This window comes from Herpailurus yagouaroundi, unplaced genomic scaffold (genome assembly GCF_014898765.1).
Source record: "Herpailurus yagouaroundi ecotype Mexico unplaced genomic scaffold, PumYag 140, whole genome shotgun sequence".
In the NCBI taxonomy this organism is placed as follows: Eukaryota; Metazoa; Chordata; class Mammalia; order Carnivora; family Felidae; genus Herpailurus; species Herpailurus yagouaroundi.
In genome coordinates, this window is record NW_024412395.1 from 27,740,485 (window position 1) to 27,755,673 (window position 15,189).

At 41.2% G+C, this 15,189-nt stretch overlaps 1 long non-coding RNA gene across 2 annotated transcripts in view; it reads left to right on the forward strand.

Moving 5' to 3' along the window:
* LOC121030522 (uncharacterized) overlaps positions 1-15,189 on the forward strand; it is a 38,975-nt gene that overhangs the window by 4,154 nt on the left and 19,632 nt on the right. The window contains exons 5-6 of one of the 2 annotated variants that reach the window (XR_005790272.1): positions 5,483-5,597; positions 7,829-8,228. This is a non-coding gene — a long non-coding RNA (uncharacterized LOC121030522). Of the gene's footprint in view, positions 1-5,482; positions 5,598-7,828; positions 8,229-15,189 lie in introns of those variants that run through there. The other variant, XR_005790271.1, reaches the window with a different exon arrangement.

Genomic DNA, 15,189 nt, shown 5'->3' on the forward strand with positions numbered 1-15,189 from the left:
ATCCTGTGAAAACATTTTAAAGTACGCATCTTTGAGTCTTAACAAGTAGGCGGGAGTCTTTGGAAAGCTCATTTGGAATTATTTGAAAAGACTTTTCCTGTTACTATCACAGTGTTTTTTCAATATACAGATTGCCAGGTTGTGACAAAATAAATTATTGAAAGCTTTGAAAAGTTTTTAGAAATGTGCCCAAGGAAACAATATGCAAATCGTTAGAGTTAATTCACATGTCAATTTATTGAAATGTTGCTACTACTGAGGAGTCCAAGAACCTTTAGCACAACATTCCAGAACATTTACAGTCTTGTTTTAATGAGTAGCTCTTTCTTTGTACTTGTTTGGACGAAGCAATAGAGTTGCCAGATAGAGCAAATAAAAATAAAGAATTCCTAGTTAAATTTGAATTTCTGATAAATAATGAATATTTTTTCAGATGAGTTGTGTCCCATGCAATGTTCCCATTTTATCAGGGAGCCCTAGGTGGCACTCTGATTGGATAGAAATTGCAACCATGCATTGAATGGACAATCTAATTATTTATAAATTATAAATTGTCACTTATAAATCATTTTACCTTTCACTGTCAGATTAGATAGGCCAACGAGCTTGCCCCTTTCAAACAGAAACCAAAAGGCTTTTTAACTCATTAATGCTGAGTTTAATTTTGTCCATCACGTTCCCTGCACAAGCTGTGACTCGTCATTTCAAGTATATAGTAATTTCTGCCTGACTAATACAATGGAGACTTCAGAGGACGTGGCTGAGGAGTCTGGCTTACCCACATTGGTCAGGCTTTGACTGGAGTGTTTCCTGGTTACGGGGCTAGAGAAGGGATGATGCAGTGAGAATATCTTATCTTTGACCAGCCACATCTTTCCTTTTGTGGCAATAGTATGACTACATAGGTAACCAAGTTTGGAATTCCTGTGACTCTGATCCTAGTAGCATCTTCTGGGAAAGGAAGGATTCTGTATCCTTGAACTGTTATTTTATTGTATTTAACTTGATTTGCTATAATCTGGTTGCCATGGAAGAAACTAAGCTAGGGGTGCCTGGGTGGCTCAGTCAGTTAAGCATCCAACTCTTGGTTTTGGCTCAGGTCATGATCTCACGGTTCATGAGATGGAGCCCAGCATCGGGCTCTGTGCTGAAGCCTGCTTGGGTTGTCCCTCCCTCCCTCTCTCTCTGTCAAAATAAATATATAAACTTAAATTTTAATGTTTATTTATTCTTGAGAGGGAGAGAGATAGAGAGTGAGCAGGGGAGGGGCAGAGAGAGAGGGAGACACAGAATCGGAAGCAGGCTCCAGGCTATGAGCTGTCAGCACAGAGCCCGATGCCGGGCTTCAACCCACAAACCACGAGATCGTGACCTGAGCCAAAGTCAGATGCTTCACCGACTGAGCCACCCAGGCGCCCCTAAATATGTAAACTTTTAAAACAAAATAGGAAAGAAGCTAAGCTAGAACTGAGAGAAAATCATATATCTGCTTTCTCTTTGAACCCAGCATTCAATTCTGTCACAGTTTGAGCTGTTATAACAAAGTATCATAGACTGTGTGGTTTATAAACAATAGACATTTATTTCTCACAGTTCTGGAGGCTGGAAGTTTCAGGTCAGAGTGTGGACACGCCAGGCCATAAGGAGAGCCCACTTCCACATTTGCAGGTGTCCATCTCTGTGTGGCTTCAGACAGTGAAGGGCAGGAACTCTGATCTCTTTAGTCCCTGATAAGGGCACTAATCTCACTGCAGAGCACTCCACCCTCATGACCTTACTGTCATGTTCCAGAGGTCCCACCTCCCCATACCATCACATTAAAGGTCAGGATTTCAACAAATGGATTTTGGGGGGATGCAGACATTCAGTCTGTAACAATTTTTCACTGTCTTGATGCTTTTCGTGGTCTGTCAGTAAGACTATTTGTGGGACGCCTGGGTGGCTTGGTCAGTTAAGCGTCTGACTCTTGATTTTGGCTCAGGTCATGGTCTCATGGTTTGTGACATCGAGCCCCATGTTGGGCTCTGCACTGACAGCGTGGAGCCTGCTTGGGATTCTCTCTCTCTCTCTCTCTCTCTCTCTCTCTCTCTCTGCCCCTCTGTAGCTCACACACTCTCTCTTTCTCAAAATAAATAAATAAAGTGTTTTTCTTTTAAAGAAAGACTATTTGTGCAGAAAAGTTTGCAGTCCTGTGTCTCATCCTCTAAGCCCTCTTTGATTTCAGTTGTAGCTTTGGTGGATATTTCCTCCTAAGTGCAGTCCTCCAGAACATTGTTGGAGTCTTCCTAATTTCTGCCTCAGAGTCTCTTCCAGAACTGCAGAAACCTGCTCAATGCTTCTTCAAGTTTAGCATGGAAACGCGTGGGAGAGTTAACACCCTCAAGGGCAGCCCAAACTTGGGGGGAGACAGGAGCCTGGGGATCAATGTTTCAGCCACCTACCTTTCAGACAAGGCAGTTCTGAGAAGCACTCGGCATGGTCCTCAGAGGTGCTTTCTTCAACAGCAGGAATCTTAGGTTCCCTTATGGTACATTGTTTGGATTTTCCACCAACCCTACTTTTTTCTCTCCATGCTCTCGAATTCCTTGTCACAGGCTCTGTTTCAGGGCCACCCCAGCTCAGACACCCCTGATGCTACCTCCTTCCCAGCACCATGGCCCTCTCCTTGCTCTGGGTCTAGATACTTTGCTTCCTTAGTTCCATTAAGGTTTCCTTTTCTTATTATTAGAGGAAGACATTCTGCCACTGTCCCTTCTATTAAAATGGAGTCATATTGCAATCACATCATGCATATTCACCTCACCCAAGGTCCATTACAATTAAAGTCACTTTTAATTGAACACATACCCCATGTGAGGGCATACGCTAAGGGACCCATGAATATTGTTTCATTTAGTCCTTAGCACATCACCAAGAAAGAATCAGTATTTCTATTTCACAGATGAAGAAACTGAGGCTCAGAAAGACTAAGAGGTTTCTTTCTTTCTTTTTTTTAATGTTTATTTTTGAGAGAGAGAGAGAGAGAGCACAGGCAGGGGAGGGGCAGAGAGAGAAGGAGACACAGAATCCAAAGCAGGCTCGAACTCATGAACGTGGGGCTCGAACTCACAATCCATGAGACTGTGACCTGAGCCGAAGTTGGACACACAACCGACTGAGCCACCCGGCTGTCCCAAGAGATTTCTTTCAAGACCACAAAGCTAATGGGTGGTAGAATAAGCATTAAGTTCTGACCTATCTTACTCCAAAGCCCATTTTTTAAATCATTGGCCTATAGAGCTCACCATATAACACTCTTAGAAATTAAAATTTCCTTGCCAAATAGTAATAAGAGCAGCTAAAGAGATGACTGGATAGGAGGGAGGGACAAGAATTGGCTTGTACCAAATAAGGCAAATTATTTTTAAAAAAGCTTCTGCTCTTTTGCTCAGGCCTGTGGTGCCAGCAAGGTGGGAAAGGGTAGTGGTCTTCATACTTCTGGGAAGCTGTGTCACCACCGGTGAGATTAGAAGTGGCATGGTGAATGGTACAAGAAAGCTCATTTGGGCACAGCCCTGAAAGCGAAACCTTTTGGGGGTACTTCCCGTGCAAAGGGAATTATATTAGAAAATTGTACTGGAAAAACTAGGTGTTGAAGCCACACAGTCAAATTCTGCCATTAGAAAGTGTGTCGGGGTCCAGCTGATCAAGAACAGGAAAAAAAAAAGATGACGTCCTTTTCTTGAATGATGGTCACTGGAGTTTTATTGAGGAAAATAGTGAAGTTCTGGTTCCTAGATTTGGTCACAAAGGTCATGGTGTTGGTGACATTCCTGGAGTCTGCCTGAAGGTTGTTTCATTCATTCATTCATTCATTAATTCATTCATTCATTCATTTGAGAAATAGAGCACAAGAGAGGGAGAGGAACAGAGGAAGAGAGGGAGTGAATCTTCAGCAGACTTCATGGTCAGCGTGGAACCTTACGTGAGGCTCAATCCCATGACCCTGGGATCATGACCTGTCCCGAAATGAAGAGTCAGACACTCAACCATCTGAGCCACCAAGGCACCTGTAAGGTTGTTCAAATAGTCAATCACTCTCTTTTGGCTGAAACAAGAAGGAAACAAAAAGGAAACAAGAAGGCTGAAACAAGAAGGAAAGACCAAGATCTTAAATTTGGTTCATGAAATATGGCAGTAATAAATATTCATATATGCCAACAGAAAGCAAAAAAGTCTCCTTTATCAACTTATGACTGAACAATAATTTGGAGTATTGGTTTCTTCATGAGACCTGGAGCTCCACTACTTTCTATCTTTTCCGGCTCACAGTGCCTTACACATGGCAGGACTTGATGAGTATACACTGAATGAATTAATTGTAGTATTATAGGATATACTTTAAAGTGACTTCAGACAGCTCCAATTTTTAGTCATCTGTGGACTTTAGCATCTTTTAAGATTTGTTACCGGAAAAAAGTAAAAGTTCCAACAGTGTCATATAATTTAAGACAGTGTCGAGAATAATGTAATAACATTGTTCTCAATGAAATATGGTGACTTCAGGTAATTTAAGACTATTGGAGGCAAAGGGAAGGGGAAAGATTTCATCTGATGTTACAATATGCACATGATTAGAAAGGTCTGGGTGTGCTAGATTGCAAAGGTCAAGTGAAGCCTCTGTGGAGACAGGGGGAGGCTACTCAGAACAGCCTGGAGAAGATCTGTTCTCCACTTAGAAAAGAATGAAAGGGTTAGTAGCCCTTATTTACAACTTAGCTTGGGGGAAATGGTTCCTCTGTCTGACTGTCTCAATCTTCTCAAAGTTAACATATTTCATAACTATTATAATTTTGACCTCCTTATGAACTGACTACATGTTGGGATCAATTCTATAAACCTATCATCTTTATCCCATTGCATCCATTGATGTAGAGGTGGGGGTTTACCCATACAAATCTTCCCAACTTTTTAGTGGTAGAACATCACATTCTGTGACGGGATGCAACTATGTGACAGTTTCTAAAGACTTCATGAGGTTGTTTAGAACAATACAAGAGATGTGTATGTGCAATTTCTATTCGTGCTTGTTGGTTAGCTAGTTTCTTGTGGCAACTGTAGTAACTGGTAGGCCCTCAAGTGTGAAAGCAGAAAGTACCACAATCTCAGGGCCATCATCACTGGCAACATTACCTACACCAAGAAAATAATATCAGATGTACTGGATCGTTCCATGGTTACTAATGGAAGCTATGTAACAAGAAAAAGTCGGTTTTGTCTATTGGATGGCAGATGATAAAAGAGGAGTCTAGTGTTCTGGCACTCAACATACTGAATGAAACTACCTTCACACAGTTTCCATAGAAACTAAAGGAACCTCTCAGTATGGGTATAAATGTCTAAAATTCTACTCGAAGGATTTTTTTTTAAAGTAAGCTCTAGGTGCAAGGTGGGGCTTGAACTCATGACCCTGAGATCACGTGTCGCATGCTCTACTTTCAAGAGCCAGCCAGGAGCCCCCAAAGGATATTTTTTTAAGTTCTTCGTACATGAGAACCAAACTTCTTCTTGCCTACAGATTATTTTGACTGGCTGAATTTTAATGGATAACTTAAAATGTAAGTAACATAAAAGAATATGATTATTATATGTTTAGTTATATACCAGTTACTATGTCTAAATGCTAATTAAGATTAGGATATATGAATCAGTGCAGATAATATGTGAATAAACATGAACTACACAACCGATCCAGTTCGAAAAATTAGACTCATATCCACCTTTACATAACTAATGCTAACCGTGGGAACAGACTCCATCCAGAATATTTCTAGACCAAATTTAGGACAGTCCAGGGCATCTTGTCTCAAAATGCCTAAAACCGTATCCGACATTCAGTCTCCCTGTGTTTAAGTTGATCTTTGGTTAATAGCACCCAACCCACTTAAAGGTGTTGGATAAATACCATGGATGATACATATGTGAAGTAAGCTATTCAGTATCGTTATTAGGAAGACATCTGTGAATTTTAACTTTTACTGATGGAAAAGTTTTGTCTGTACCCATGCCTCCACGTTATTTGATTCAGAACTCTTTTTCATCCTTGGGGTTTAAAGGTCTGATGAACCCAAACCCTTTCCCAGCAAAAAGAAGCATATTTTCTTCTCACACATACGTTACGTATAACTGCTGGCAGAGTTGGGACTACTACCAGAAGTTAGGGATAGTGGTGACAAGCCATGGAAATCCATCAGCTACTATTCAGACACCCAGACACCAATGAGCACTTTGGGAAGTAGGCCAAGATGCTTGTAGAATAGCCAGGCTGTCCTACCTGTAAACGCTAGGACTCAGGAAGATTGCTTCCACTTTCTTAAGTAGAGATGACTTTACTTTGGAATATTGGCTGTTCTTTCTGTGTAGCAGATATCAAGAAGAAAACAGTGGACTGTAATGAACTTCAAGTTTTAAAAAGCTGACCTTTTGACTACCATGCAAGTCAGGTTTGACTTTGATGTAGAAAAGCTCACTAGTTCTTCCTTAGACAAATGATGAGCAGCTTGGTTAGGATTACAGAGTGTTTTGTCCCTGGATCTCTCTGGTCTAGAGGCCAGACCAACACACAGGGGCCCTGTATTTAGCTGTTCTTTGGTTAACAGCACCCTTACATAACTTCTGCTTGTCACCAGGGATAAGGGATTGTATTATCCCATAATTAACTTATAGACCAGTAGTATAGTTATCTTAGTGAGGTGCTGACTTTACATCTAGGCAACAATTTAGGCACTGGTAGAACGTAGCTTATTAATTTTTATATTGTTATACAATTATTCTCTAAGTGTGATGATATCTGAACACCGTATTATTTTATAATATACTTAATGTAGTACTTAGAGAATAGGTGACCAATAACATTAGTCCATTCTAACTAAATATTACAAGATTTGCAAACAGAATGGTTTAGTAGAATAAAGCAGACCTCAGGAAATCTGATTTCCCAGCAATCTAGTTATGTGAACTAAATTAGTTTTATTACTTCTCACATCTCCTTTCCCTAATATCTTAAATAAAGAAATAGAAACAAATGATCTCTTATTTTTTCTGAGTTCTCTGTTCTATGCATTTGCCGAAAGTTGATTAGGAACACAATGACCTCATATATACTCTAACTGGAAAGATATACTTTCATTTTTCTTGACCATTTCAAAGTTTAACAAGTTATATTTGGGATGAGTACTAACATTTTCTGTGGAACTCTAAGACTACCTTAAGTTTATGATTAAAACTTTTGTTTTTTTACGGATAGGCAAGAAATAATTAAGAATTTATAAATGTTTTGGCTTGTTCACATGTGTCAAAAATCCAGCAATAAAGATGAAGGCTTGCTTCATTTAGAGAAGGGTACACAGGCTTTTGTTAGTTTCAGGATGATAACAAGGGGCAGAATCATAGAACGTAGAACTGTCGATTTATGTTTGGTACACTGCCAGAAACTACAGGGTCGAAAGAACATGTCGACTTACGTAGATTCTCAAGATTTTGTTATCTAGTCTCAGGCTGTATGACCGTTTGCTGTGACTCAGAGTCTATTTCTAATTCTTAATCTCGGACTGATACTTAGAATAAAAAATATGATTGATTAAAGGCTAGCTGTGAAATTCAGTAGGTTAGGAAGACAGATAGCAAGAAAGGTAAAACATCAAGAAAAGTTAATTTGTCTGACCAAAAGTAAGAAACAAATTTAGTGTCACGTATTACTTGAAACACTTGAAACACATACTCATTCATCAAGTCTGAAAATGTGTTCAGAATTTGCTGTTTTAAAAAATTATTAACTTTTATATTTCAGATCCATAGCTTCCTTATTGTTGTGTAATTGCTGTATCTTTGAGGTGGGTCACTTTGTCACTATTTCACACTTGGGATGGCAAGTTTCAATATTATTGATGGTCTCAGTAAGTTAAGATTTGACTATTCTGATAGCTTTTATCGAGCAAAGTTTGCAATGTTACTAATAATGTTTTTCGACACTTAAATGCTTTAGGTTATCTTCTTACAAACCCATATCCCATACATATTGTGCCTTTCCATGTCATTATGGTTGATATTTGTCACTAGGAACTACTCATCATTATAATGTGCCAATAATAAGGCAATAAATAGTATTTGTTTAAAGAAAAAAAAATTAAGTTTTATTTATTTATTTTGGGAAAGAGACAGTGCAAGCAGGGGAGGGGCAGAGAGAGAGATTGAGAGAGAGAAAGAGAGAGAGAGAGAATCCCAAGCAGACTCTGTGCTGCCAGGGCAGAGCCAGATGTGGGGCTCACACCCACCAACCGTCAGTTCATGACCTGAGCTGAAACCAACAGTAAGATGCTCAACTGACTGAGCCACCCAGGCAGTAAACAGTATTAACGCCATGCTAAGCATTGTAATTTCCAGAGTTACAAATACCTAAGTGATCTAAGGTGGGGCCAAAAGAAGGAATAGAGGAGACATTCTAGACTCTAGATAGAAAACATTCAAAAATTGGTTTGATATCAAATTTAGGGAGAAAATATGCCAATTAAAATGAATTTTTTAGGATTCAATTCAGCATTTGTTACTTAATAGCATTTGTCATTTTCCAATTTTTCATATGTGGCAAATTAATTTCAAATCATTTTGCTCTTTCAAATGCCTTTGTGTATTGTGTTTCTTTTTTCATATTCTTTTGGATAACATTTGAAAATAAAATAAGACTACAGCAGTCATTGATTATGGTCAGGATGGAAGACAGTTGTAAGACCGAGAAACAGGTGGAGCATATATGACGGGAATATTCACTTTTTGTGCCACCATTTTGTAGCTGCTCAAAAAAAATTTTTTTTTAGCAAATGGTGGGTATTGTTTCTTCACAAAAAATGGTTCTGTACTGGATCCATCTGCGAAGTATAAACATGTCATCAGCACTCATTTTCCATCTCCAAAAAACATTCCCCATGTCCATATTTGATTTTCAAGTGCATCTGTGCACTGATGGAAACCCTCCCAGCATGATGCCACACAATTGCAAAACCCACACATTTCTGTCTTTGAATCAAGCTTTCACAAGAGCCTGGCCTCCTCTGGGTATAAGCTTGTTTCGAAGTTGCAAAGGTCCTCCGGGTGACCCCAATAAAAGGAGCTTCCATGTCCATGGTAAGGTTAAATTATTCCTTTTAGGGAGATGATTTTGTCCATGAAGTTTCTCCTACTTTGTTCCAAAACTTTTTTTTTTTTTTTGGTATCTTAGAATTTCTCTTTTGTGCCCACACTATACTTACCTAATTATTAGCATTATATTATTGAATTTCTCAATGACTAAACTCACATTTAAGAAAGAAAGTTTGATTATTCTGAAAGTTTAAGTAGAAAAAGCAGGGAATTCGTCTCGGAAAGTTGAAAGGCAACCATCCCGAATTCGATGAGTCCCTAACGTTACGGGTAATCATATAACCTGAGAGAGTGGAAAACATCACTGGAAAAACCGAATCTCCTCATCAACACACATTCAGAAGTGAACTCCTTGCTAAGAAGGAAATTTTATTTTACCTCATTATTTTCCCTACGCAGAACCGGAGTTACCTTCGCCGTAGAGCAAGGGAGTAAGCCTTGCCTGTCATTTTTAATCAGGTTGTTTTAGGTAATTTTTGTTATGCCCCTCATTACTGAATTGTTTATCAATAGGTGCAGCAAGTGTCACTAGCTTTTCTCATCAAACCAGGTCTGACAAAGCAGCACAGTGCATGGGAAAGAGGCAGCTAGGTGAAACTAATGCCATAGATGTTTGATTCATTAGGAGCTTATTGTTAACGGGGATGTCTGATTGTAAAGGCTCAGTCAAGCAAAAGAGTGCAGAGTAATCAGTCGGATTTATAGTTTGCAGGGCTCAGAAAAAAATCAACATAAACCTTTGGATATAGCAGAAACAGAAAAATCCCCTTTGGGCAGCCCTAACCTGGAACCAGCCAAATAAGGTCATGCTACATGAAGGTTTCCTGTTAGGTGATGGGAGATAGAGGCGGATTAGAGCCATATGGCATGGCCTATCATACCTTCTGACTTAAGATAACAAAGCCAAGCTTTGTGCTTAGCTGTTTTTGACTGACATCATCAATTTTATTTTATGTTGGTCACCTCCGGTAACAGGAAAAAATGGCCTAGGGTTGATAACACATGCTTTTTTTTTTTTTCCCCCCCTTTTAGTATTAAGATGCCTAGAAGCTAGTTTTGTGCTGTTAAAAATTTCAAAGAATTAGTAGCTTACTCTTCTATCACCCATCCTCCAGCAACTGTCAGCCCCCCTCCCCCTTGTTTTCAGTTTGTACCTTGCAAATGAGAGGCTGCCTTATTCAGAACCAGATGTAAGGCTCCTAGAGAATGAGCATAAGCTGGTGTACTTTAAGCCTAATGGGAAGTTTTATATGCAAGGGCCTTGAACTGATTAGTATAATTCCCTCTTTAATACAGCTGTCCCTCCAGATTAAGGTAAACCAAATGTTGCAATCAGAGATTAGTGTACCTTGCCAGTTATTAACATCCCCGGTGCTCAGCAAGCACGTCAGACACTAATGCTGTGTATTTATTTGCCATTTCCCTACTGTAACTTGAACTTCTGCACCTGTCAAAGCATTCCAGTGAAGAGAGGGGCATTATTGGAAAGCAAAAGTTTTATACCTGTACACCTGTTTTGTTTTGTCACAGCTTAGATTTTTCTTTCGGCTTGCCAAGACTGCCAGGTGCTTTAATCTGCTCCTCTACTGGTTTTGTAAAGAAAGACTTTGTGTGCTAAATTGCATTTGTTGCTTTCATATGCTCTCTTTTATGCAACTGGAGAGCCGCTCACCTAAACTCGTGGCGCACACGCGTGCGTGTTTTCTTTTGCAAAAGAAGCAAAGGGTGAGGCTTCTTTCTCAGAAAACACACCTATGTCTTCTGTGCTCTTCAGATTCTGCAGTGTCTTAAATCACAAGGTGGGTCTCACAGCTGTAATATATTTGGCAGGATATCCTGCCTCCTTGCAACCCAGATGTCAAGAAAGACAAAGTCCTGGCTATCTCAGAAAGATCTGGCTCCGTTTCTTTCCCTCCCCGGCCCCCGCTCAGGGCATGCTTGGACTTGAAGCTTGAGCATATACAATAGACACACCAGAGAAGCTTGGGATGGTAGCTCCCAGTTGTTTCCGGTAACGCTGGTCCAGTTTGGGTGCTCCCTGAACCTTTTCATCGGCGTGGCAGGTGGGTCAGAAAGTAAGGGAAAATAATGGCAAGTTTGATGAAGAGGGCTTATGTTTGTTGAATAAAGTGTCTTTGTGGTTTTTATCAGCATCGTTTATTACTCAGAGATTGAGAATCGGGTGCTTTTTCTGAAAAGTGCATAGTTTGCTGTGTAACTACTGGGGTCATCTCAGGGTCTGATTTTTTTTCATGTGTCCGATTAAAGCAGGTAGCTCTGCTCTTACAGAGCAAGCCCCCGATGGCAGCAGCAGTGGGGCGACACCAGCACCCCCGTAAATTTTGCCGTAGGTGGCAAGAAGCCACAGTTTTCCAGCCGGCCCATGACACTGGAAGTAGCCACCGGTTCAAGTTGGTATCAGTGCTGGGGGAGACGTTGCTTTCCCTTGCCCCCCTCCTCCTGCGCGGTTCCATCTTGGTGTTTGCACGTTGATTGCCTGGTGCAGAGTTTCTACATATTATAGCTTAATTGCAGATTTTTAAAAAAGACAAAAATATGTTCATATCTTAGGAATTATGTCTTGCAGCCTACTAAATATGCTAATGCAACACTAAGCAGGGATAAAGTTCTTGCCATACCCCCCAACAGTTGCGTGGAACCCGCTGCCAAGTGATTGTTAATTGTGAAGCACAAGCAGGCTTTGCAATCCATCTTAATTGTCATACTTACTTCAGGTTTCGTGATAAGGCTCGATGTTCTGTTTAAAGTGACGATGTTGACAAGGGGAAAGGGTGTGGGCCTGAGCCTGTGGTTCTGAAGGGGTTGCGTGCTCTGACCTGCCGAAGGTTGATATGGACGGTCTGCGAGGGGATTTTAGTTGTCATGGGGTCCCCAGGCGGTTGAATGGAGAGACTGTCTGTCCTGCTTTTTCCTGTTAGGATCCTGACACGTGGAGCATTGATGAACTCAGCACAACGTTGAATGGGAGCTTTTTGGCAGCTGAGACACTGGGGCTAAGCTGCAGGTCAGAGATAACACCAGTGCGGATCTCCTCCTGCACACAGTTACCAGCGCGCTTTCTTCCCTCCTGAGTGCAGGAAATGGCTCATGTTAAATACGTTCACTTTTCAGTTTTCCTTTCTTCTAAAATGGAGCTTGACAGATTGGACTTTTCAGCTCCCCCTTTTTTCACCACCTCTGCTTTCTACCTCAGAAATACTCTTCAGGAAGCAGGAGTTAATCTTGGTGAGGAAACGATAAGGTGATGCCTGATTTTCAGGGGAAAGCAGAAGGATATGGCTGCCTGGTTGTTGCACAGAAACATGAAACTCCCCACCTTTGAGGCTTTTCCCTTCACATCTTCAGGACTGGCCAGAAGGGGCGTGGAGTGAAGAGCCTCCTACCTAGACAGATGGAGGAGAGTGCAACGTAGCGTCACATAGCGTTAGATAGTACTAAGAAGGACATGTTTGGGAGGCAATGCTGACTTTTAAAGAGGGGCCTGTCCGGTATTGGGTGCAGACAGCAAAACCCTTTGCGTGGTTTTACGTGCAGCTGACTTGTGCAGCGTTCCAAGATGCGGAAAACAGAGAAACCGACAGCAAGGGTGACTTTAATACTCTTTGGCCAGCCTTTTCACAGAAGCAGTACAGAAAAAAATTCTGTCTGGTTTTAGTACCTGCTCTAAATTTGGGCTGCCAAGGCCCCATTTAAAGAAAAGATAGATGAAATTGATCTTTGGGTGGTATTGAGTAGTGACTGTGAAACTGATATTTGAAACCGCCCCCAAACCAAGTGAGATTCTGACTTGGGGCATATGTAGGTGGCTTCAGTGAGGCCTGAGCGCTTCCTTTTCTCGGTGTTGAGTACTCGATGCCCTGTGAAGCACAAGGGATGCAAGTAAGAATGTGTGCATGTGTGTGTGAGTGCCCGTGCAGGTAGAGGGGATGGGCTAGGGCAAGGAAGACCGTGGGGAGAGAAGGGCATGGGGATAGGGAAAGGTTTCTGGTCAAGGATCAGTACAAGAGAAAACCAAAGGGTTGTGGGTGGAAGTGAGAATAGCAGGTCAGCCCGAGGGCTAACAGCTTGGGACATGCAGGGCGATGTTGCTCTTTGATCTGTTACCTCTTACCGGTTCCGGTTCCGTGTACCCATTCTGTCTCAGGAAGGCAGAGGCCACAGCTGAGAGAGGTGGAGAGAGAGGGAGATGGAGAGAGCAAGGTAGTGATAGAATAGGAACGAGCGATCTGTAGAAGAGCCAAATATGATGAGCCCATAACCCTGGGGAGAATGATTCAGGCTTGCATCTCCACCAGAATTTACTCTGATGCCCAGTAGTAGTACCAGGCCTTTTATAATAAGACAATTTTCCAGTCTTCCTCATCCAATTTTACTATGTAGCCTTCATTTTTCTTTAAGTGATTGGGACTAGGTTACTCCAGGACTTCATTCCCTGGCTACTGCTGGTGGGGGACTTCCTAAGGAACTTTGAATTTCCCCAGCTTTAACTTGAGAGAGAGTAGCCAGGACTGAACAGGCTCGCCAAGGACCCTAAAGAAATAGTGGGTGTGACGTGTTCAGTGAAATCGTTGACACATAGTAGGTGCTGGGGTAAATCTGCACTATTCCTCTATGAAGAATGAAGCCAATTGTTGTTAAACGCTCTCTTTGGCTGTGTTTTCAGCTGTAGTACTGCCCGAGGAAATTGTAGAGCTTAGAAAGGGCTCCTGTCCTAAATAGAAGGTTTAGTTTTGCTTGTGCTTTCTATCTTGCTTGGTCCAGATCTAGTGTGAAAGTTTGAGTTGACCTGAAACATTCTAATCTTAGATGTATGTGGTCAATTGTCATGAGGTCAAAGGGAGACAAATACCTATATAATGTTATTTAAAGAGTCTGAGAAACCCCATATGCCCTCCAAGTATCTCCCCAATTAATCATGGCGCCAGTTAACATCCTGATATTTCCGCTGGTAGAGTAATTCCTGTGAATAAAAACATGTTTTCTTGGTTAACCTCTTTGTGTTGCAATTATGATACTTGAGAGAGGCCACTTTTTATTATGTGGATAATGTTGATTTCTTATTTACTATCTCTGTGACGACCAGAAAGAGAGAAACTGGGTACAAATGACAGTTTTGTTAAGGATAATACAATTCCTTGGCCCCAGGGTGGGTCAAGGATGTTACACTAGGTTGGGGTTCGTATTCTTCCAGATGATTTTGGAGTGAGATATGTAGATACTGGGAGCACTTCTGGTCAGCCCGTGGAACAATTAGAGCTTCATTTCTGGTCCTTTCTTTTTGACAAGACCTTTCACTTCTGATCACCCTGCCAGAGAAACTGCTCAATCCCCTATTATCTTGGGCTTTCCAGAATCCTTTGCCTTGAAGATGGTAGGTTAGGGATTCTTAAACATTTTTCGACTCTAGAATGTATGTTCACACCTCGGACACTATGCCTCGCTTGTGTTACAATAGGCATTGTATTTCAACCTTTCTTTTAAACAGGTCTCCTTTTCCTGACATTCTTCTGTGTCCTCTTGGGAAGGCCTGCCCCTTTTCCTTTGTCCATGTTCTGTCATCTTCACATCTAGTTAGTATATGAGAGTTGCTGCCTTAAATGAGTCCTAATGATAGGAGCTTTTTCTTTTTCACATGGTTTTTGTGCCTTTGCCCTTTCTCCAGGAGCCCTACTCCCTGTAACTCTGCATAATATATGCACATGTGTATATGTTTTGTGCGTGTGTGTGTGTGTGTGTGTACTTCTTGTTTTAGCAAGAAATAAGCCATCCTGTGTGTCTTGCAATTGATTTAGGTTAATGGTTGTTTTAAACTACAAAGACTGTTAAGTCACCAATATGTGTTCTCTTCTTTACCTGTATAATCTTGATTCTTTAAGTTTTCTTCACCTATCACGTGATTTTTTTACCCTTCTGGGGGGGGCCCGCCCCCGGGGCTTAAAAGGTAGGGGTATTTTTTTTTTTTCTGACTGCACTGATCTTACATACGTCTTGGAG